The 8140-nt window shown below is 36.5% G+C and overlaps 1 long non-coding RNA gene across 1 annotated transcript; it reads left to right on the top strand.

Moving 5' to 3' along the window:
- Window positions 1-1936: 1936 nt before the first annotated feature.
- LOC147845982 (uncharacterized) lies at window positions 1937-6161 on the top strand. Its single transcript, XR_015481075.1, has 6 exons — window positions 1937-1996; window positions 2315-2427; window positions 4834-4960; window positions 5135-5220; window positions 5523-5565; window positions 5663-6161. It is a non-coding gene; the product is annotated as an uncharacterized LOC147845982 (long non-coding RNA).
- Window positions 6162-8140: the final 1979 nt, after the last annotated feature.

The following is an 8140-nucleotide window of genomic DNA, read 5'->3' as shown; positions in this document are numbered from 1 at the left end:
TTTGCTGAATCCCCTCCCCGCCCCTTTGCTTCCAAGTAAACTTCAAAAAGGCTCTCGGCGAATGAACGACATCGTGTTTTTCCATCGTGTAGCGGATATTTGCTTTAGAGGCGCGTAAACAATGACCTCCCTGACCGTTAACTCGTTAACTCTAGATGCTGGATGCACGCTGTTTTGTTTAAAAAACTGTTACAAAATAAAAACAACACATTTATTAAACAGTTTTCAATCTCAGGATGTCGCGTTGAGGGAATTAAAATAGCATTTTGTGCATCTGTAACAATTTGTGTGGCCTATTATAGAACTAGTCACTGGTGGTCAGGCATTAAAAAATCTACCTTTTGTCAAAACATTTCTGAAGTGACCTGTGAGGAGATTTTCTGTTGACGAGTGATTTAATACAGTTGACCAGAATATTCACATCAGCGCACGAAGCCCTCTGCTGGTTAAATAACACACCTGCAATTCATACCTAAGGCCACCTTAGATAGATCCCAAAATTACACACACACACACACACAAACAACAACAACAACAATCCCAGTGACTTGCGACCACATTTCTTAGATGTAGTAAATTTACAAACACACAATAATATGCCTATATAAACACGAGCATTTTGACAACACAAAAAAAGTGCAACAGTCTAACAATCATAAAATTTCATAGTCGTTTATTAATTTGTTTAATTTATTATTATTAACCTCAGCTAAAGAGGTGGGCACAACGTTTTCAGCACAAGTTGGTTTAATTTTGGAGTTCGCCACTTGTGGCCTGTGTTTATTTTGAATGTATTTGATTGCCAAATAGGTGTCAGAAAGTTTAACTGTTTTGTTAATCTAACGTAAACATAATAATCCTATGAAAAAAAATATATTGAAAGGCTTGTGTGTTTTCATTTAAATGTTGTTGCTTTTTTAAGTAACTATTAACTATTTTTTTATCTCCTGTGGGTAATGGGTGAAATATGGTAATTCTAATAGTTTAATAAAATTTATTTGACTTTTGGAAATCACCAAGGTACAACCTCTCATTGTCCCAACCCCGAGTTCAGGAAACACTGCCTTAGATGATTTGTAATAATAATTAAAAAAATAATAATAATAATAATAATAATAATAATAACATAAAACGAATTTTATAATAGGCTGAATCAACCACAAGTAAATTTTTTGGACGTTCTTTAGAAAGAAAACAAAGGAAATTTTACAAAGAAAACAAGTTTGTGTGTGTTTTATGATTTGCAATTGATTGGTTGGACTATTGGCAAAAGAAAAATCTAGGTACTCAAATAAATCAAAGTAGGCCTGCTTAAATTAAATGGCTACAGTGTATAACTCTATATGTTTTAGAGTAAGAAATTTCAATGCTAGTTTGTAAGCAAATCACAGTAGTTCTTGCTGGGGGGTAAAACACAATTCAATGCATTGCAAAATGATTATGATAGAAATGTACAAAAATCATACCTTTTGAATAATATTAGCTGTTTTTTACATTGATGCAAATAATAAAGCATTAAAGATTTAACAGAATGCTTTTAGACAAAATCGGACTGAGGTATTAAGAGATGTTGAAGTGAATACTTTATGTATTTTAATATTATACTTCAATATTAATTTTTAATTCATCTTTATTTCTATAGCGCTTTTTACAGATTGTGTCAAAGTAGCTTAGTATAAGTTCTTGAAAAATGTAAACTGTCAGTCCAGTTTTCAAAGATTAAGTTCAGTTTAGTTTAGTGTAGATACACAGCAAATTCACCAGAGTTAAATTCTCGGTGTTGAAGCATTTGAGAGTAAAGTGTTGACGTTAAAGAGTTAGATTTTGATAAATGAATATAATAAGAGTTAGAATTGTTTTTATTCAGTGCGAAATCAAGGAGTTATCTTTTCAACACTTGGTGGTGTTATTTCCAACATCCGGGAATTCATGCAGCCCCAGTCACTGAAGAATTTTCCAGATGCCATTTTCCATCTGAGGTTTAGAACAGCAACTGGTGAGTCAAACTACCTAAATGTTGGTATTTTACTGACTTTCTTTAAGGAAATACAGTTGTAAACATGTTGTTAAGTTAATAACTTTAGAATGGAGTTACAATTTTAAACTTCTGCGGTTCATTCATGGTCGTTTGTGTATCTAGCTTAACTGCATTACTATTGACTTCTTTTCAAGAATGTTTTTATATGCTCACGCATACATAGTGCATAAAAACATCAAATGTACATGTTCAACACATTTCTGTCACGCTTAATGCCATTTTGTGCGTTGTTACCCATCTGTAAAATAAAATCGACACTTCTCCTTTAATTCCAAGCAAACTAGCGAGGGAATCCCCGGAGCCGCCTAACGTTAGCCTACTCTGCCCGGATGCTAACGGCAACACAGGACGGTTTCCATAAGCTCTGGAGAGTTTCTAAAACATATCTGGTGAGTAAATGAACATATGCTTACTTGTAAAAGGCTTTCTGACTGAAACAAATGATTGTTTGTTATTCGTGTACGTTAATTTGGTTATTTTAAACACCGCGGCCCTTTTAAACTGGTTCATTCGTGGCCGTCCATATAGAGTGGAGGAACTATGACGTCACTTTGTAGGCTAATCGGCTGCTAGCATAAAACTGGTTCCCTCGTGAAAATCCCTATAGGATTTTCCCATAGGGTTTTCGAAGATTGCGAATAATACGCTCTGTGTACAAACACTGTTCATTACACTTACACGTTTTGTTCAGCCGGATAATTGTCACACGAAAATATAACATTGAGCACTTTTGGATCTTAAATGCAAACGCAAGACTTGAAAAGCTAACATTAGGCTATAAACGGACTACAGTGCCCTCGGGGCGCTCGTCAGTGACGTCAGCCCCACCCTTCTACAGACGACTTATCAAGCTTATTTTTCGAAATAACGTCCATGACAAAGAGTTAATCTCTCAGTATATTATATTGTAATCCACGCTATATATTATAAACTAATAAATACGCAAACACACATAGACCTTTGTGCCTTTTGGATCGTTTTTACGTGGGAAATACATGTTTTGCTTTGCGGTTGTTCTAAAAGTTTAAAAAATGTGTATAAATGTGCCTATATAGTATTATTATGAGACATATTTAAATAAGTGTATCGCTCGCGTGCACACAGCCCGCTTACCTTAACAGACGACGGCGTGAGGAGGAACAAGTCTATCAAATGCCTGCAGGTTTCATCATTATGGACACAGAACAACATTCAATATTCCTTTTGTGTCACGAAGTACAGCGAAAAACAGCCCAATACAGTCACATCTGCTGTACGTTTTATGGAGGAGTGTAAATATTGCAGTTATGACAGAGTTATGTGTTGATGAAGAAAAAAAGACGAGAAATCACTTGATCACGTTAAAATGACAGTTAACATGCATGTATTTTTACACATTTATTCACACGTTTGCATTACTGAGAGCAGGAAAGAAACTGAGCAGTATCTTCATATTATCGTTTAATTAAAATGATCAACAAATGAATCTGTCTCGACAGCCTTTACATGTGAAGGAATTATCTACACACAATCTGAATTCTCAATTAGAATAATACAACAAACTATAAAATACTATTCTGAAAATACTTAAATCACAGACAAATCCAAACGCCCAAGCGAGCTGCGCTCCAGACCAGATCAGCTCGATGACGTATAATGCCCCCGACGCCGCCTGTAGTCTCATTTAGCAACTTGATAGCAACCGTCTTTTTAAAGAAGCATAATCGATTTAAAAGTTGATGAGTGTGCTGTAACTGATGTGTTTTATGTCGTAGAACAAAACGTGAAAGTATATTGAGTTGGTGTTAGCCACGGACCTTATTTGAGCGATTTTACTGAAACCCCATTCAAAAAACCCATTGACTTTGGGACGAGGGAACCGGAAGTGCTAAAATGCTAACTCGCTTCCGGGTTTTTGCATACAAATTGACGTCATAGTTCCTCCACTCTATAACGTTACCGTTAACGTTAGTCCATAACTTAGACTTGTGTGATAACGTACGCTTAAATTATATTAAGTGTTGACAACCATTAAAGTCGGAATGTTAACATTAATGTCTTTAAATGACCGCGTTTGCACTTTATCAGACATTTAACGTTACAGAAGTCTCCCGGAAGTTGCGGGACTAACGTTAACGTTATCCCGCAAATGCACAGAGACTCCCAGATGCCCAAGTAGATGCCCGCAAATGAATGATCATCTCCCGGATATCGCGCGTCTCCCGCCCGGTCATTAAACACTTTGCACGCCCCTCTCCACCGCATCCCTCCCAGTTCTTCAGGTACGTCGCGCGCAAGTCACCCCCACCGCTCTTCAGGTACGTCGCGCGCAAGTCACCCCCACCGCTCTTCAGGTACGTCGCGCGCAACTCATCCCATTGCTCTTTAGGTACTCATCTCTCCCGCTACCTCCCGCAAATCAACTCTGTATCCCCCGAAAATGACTTTTCCCAACTCGGGATGTCTGACGTTAGTAAGTTAGGCTATTTCTGTTGTCAGGAACATCTTAGTCAAGCTTTTTCTCCCGCATGATATTGTGCTTAAAACTATAGGCTAAACTTAGCATGTACTGTACACAACATTTCCGTTTTATTAGTGCGTTGTAAACAGCCACCTGTCTGTAAATTAATCAACTGATTCATATTTGAGCAGCCTAATGATGATACAGTTTGATTTGTAGATTTATTATCAATAATCAACATCTGAATCAAAAGATATGTGAAAATGTTTGAGGCATACTTTGTGATGTTCATCTCTCTTTTTTATCTGAAGGTTATGCATGTGTTAGATACTAATGTGTTGTTGTTTTTTAACAGCCACAGTTCTCTGTACAATAACACAAGACCCTGTGACGGTGGCTGATTAGAGACGGATGGTGTATTTCCAGAGTTGGTGAAATGACCAAGCACACCTTCTTGGTCATATGTGGTGATAATAATGAAGGTATGTTGTATAAAGTTCTGTATTTGTTTTACAATAAGCTGAGAGGGTATTAGAGCATTAGAGAATAACAAATGACATGAAGGTGATAAGTTTTGTATTGTGGGTGAACTGTTACTTAAATAATGTTTTGCTCTGCTTTGCACTTTTCCTCTTCTGCTTATCCTAATATTTTAGATTATATTTGGACCTGAAACATCTGCTAGACTCCAGGAAAGGTGGCGTCAGTACTGGACCTGAAAGGGCCTAACAAGTTGAATCTGGTAAAGAAACACGCACACACACACACAAACACACACACGCACGCACACGCTTACAGAAAACTGTAAGTTTATGAATATTTTTTACACTGTGGCCAATATTTTGGGGAAGTCAGCATCACTAAATGATATAAAAGATTTTAAGCTCCTCTAAATTTTGCTCCAAGTGTGTTAAATTCAGGATTGTGGACAGACAGCTGCCTGTTTTCCAGTTCTAGTCATAGTGGTTAACCTAATTGTTTTTGGAGATCCAACAGTGATATATGTGTTTTTTCTACTTTTCCATATCCTGTCACCTCAACCAGCTGGGAGAGTCAAGTTGTGGATCATCATGTGGATTTTCAAAAGGTGAGTTTAGATTTCTTGAATGTTTTATTTACTTTAAATGTTATTTTAAATATATCATAGAATTTGATTGCAATTTGTTTTCAAACATTTTTCTTAGTCATGCTGAAGTCTTGAAGAGTTCTTAGATGAGCATCACCCTACAGTATATCCGTGCATCAGGAACCACCAGACGAGCGATCAGCAGCTACTACTGTACATCGTCATGGATAAAAAGGTCATCCTGTGGCTGGGAAGCACATCTTTCACAGGACATGCTTGATGAGATTTCCTAGCTCCAGTTTGTTTTCACACAAGTTTACAGCATTTATACCTTCATTTAAACTGCTGTGTTTGATATGGAGGACCAAGGAAACACCAGAAGTGAAAGATTTGCACGCCAAGTTGTTTAAAATGTAATTTCAGAAGAAAACTATGAGTGACGATATATTGAACTTTCAAATTGCTCTGATGAAACATCAAGTTTGGACATCATATTTTGTTGATACTGTCTTTACTAATAAAACATTTAAAGCAAATTTGACATTGTTGCATTTTAAAAATTGAATGAATTGTTGAAGTTGTGAATGTTTTCAAATAAAATGTTTTTTATTTTGTAATTTACAGTCTATTTGACCTTTTTACCATATTTACACTCAAGAGAGTTGAATAAAATAATATATTACACCAGGCGGTGTTAAATATAGTTACATTTTTTAACTCTGCCCTGAGTTAAAATTAACCCTTACTTCGGTGTCAATGTGCCAACCCTTTTGAAAGTGTTGATATAACTCTGTTTTGAGTGGACCCCATGAGACACTTTCAAAGTGTTGAAATTAACACCCATAGAGTTGTTTTGGGTCCCCATATTTTGCTGTGTATCTGGGACTTAAGGGGTCATGCCTTATTTTTTAATATATATTTTTGAGCACTCTTGAAGTGTAACAGTAAAACGTTTAAACAGTGAAACAGTAATAAGAGTTTACATTTTAAAAAGTTATATGTCCTAGGGGTAACTACCAAAGAGCTTAGAATGACCAATGGTCATTCTAAGCTCTTTGTAACTACTACTGTGCCAGTTTAATAATTATGGCACATTTTGTATTTGTTTATGTAAATAAACCTTGAAGTAATGTCCCAGTGATATACACTTCATACTTGTGTTTTCCACAATTTAACATATAATACAATTTAATTTACAATTTAATCATGTTGTAATATCAAGGTCTTGGTCTTGTCTTAATATTAAACACATTACTTTTGCCATGTTCTTAGCCTAAGTGGAAGTCTTGAATATCACAAAATAAAGGGTGTAAGTCTGATTTAGCTTTCTTTACCTGTTTAAAATGAACAGATTCATTCATTCATTTTCCTTCAGCTTAGTCCCTTTAAAAATCCAGGGTCGCTACAGCGAAATGAACTGCCAACTTATCCAGCATGTGTTTTCACTGATAGCGCATGTCTTTGGACTGTGGGAAAATCGGAAATAGAATAGACATTTTTTTCACCACCTATTGATATTTATTTTTACATCATCATTTTTTAAAATTATTAGGGGCCAAGCACCGTAGGTGCGTAGGCACCTATTGCTTTCGTTAGTGTTCTTATTATTATTATTATTAGGGGCCAAGCACCGTAGGTGCGTAGGCACCTATTGCTTTCGTTAGTGTTCTTATTATTATTAGGGGCCAAGCACCGTAGGTGCGTAGGCACCTATTGCTTTCGTTAGTGTTCTTATTATTATTATTATTAGGGGCCAAGCACCGTAGGTGCGTAGGCACCTATTGCTTTCGTTAGTGTTCTTATTATTATTAGGGGTTCGAGCGCGAAGCGCTGAAACCCTATTGTTTTTGTAAGAATTTTTATTATTATTATTATTATTATTATTATTTTACTTCTGCCATAATCACTATTGCCCAGGCCAAACCGTAAGGCCTATTGGCTTCAAACTTGGTCAGATGGTAGTACTCCTCACCGCTACTCAGATCCAAAGGCTCGTCAAAATCGGGCCATAGGTGGCGCTACAGCGCTAAAAACAAAAAAAATTTAGTAATTTGGCCGCCATTTCTAAACCGTTTGTCGTAGGCTCAAAAACTTTACATATTTGGAATCGTTGGGTCAGCCTGAACAAAAGTGGAGTGACTCAGATTTTCTCTACGACGCACCGTTTTTCCGCTACATCGCGATTTGTCCGACACCTACTTTTGCGAACTAGTCCTAGGGTTTTCACCCAATCTGAACCAAACCAGTGTAGAAATGTTCTCTGGACACTGAATAGCAAAAGTTATTGAAAGAAAGTTGAAATGTTGATTTCACGCGAAACCGTACGCAAAAATGTAACATGCTAATGTAAGCTAAAAGCTAATTGTAGCTGTAACTTTTGAACGGATTGAGATATCTTTATCAAACTTGGTACACACATGTATAAGGTCAGTTTGAGGTCACAGTGCAAAACCCGCAAACTTTGGCCACATGGTGGCGCTATATAGCTTAAAAAACATAAAAATTACTCTAACCTCACAACCATTAGTCCAATCAGCTTGAAATTTGGCATGCAGTGTCTTTGTCTAACGTGTCATGACATACTATAAGGACATTG

Source organism: Danio rerio, chromosome 3 (assembly GCF_052040795.2).
Source record: "Danio rerio strain M-AB ecotype USA chromosome 3, GRCz13ab, whole genome shotgun sequence".
In the NCBI taxonomy this organism is placed as follows: domain Eukaryota; kingdom Metazoa; phylum Chordata; class Actinopteri; order Cypriniformes; family Danionidae; genus Danio; species Danio rerio.
This window is presented reverse-complemented; position numbering and strand designations above follow the sequence as displayed.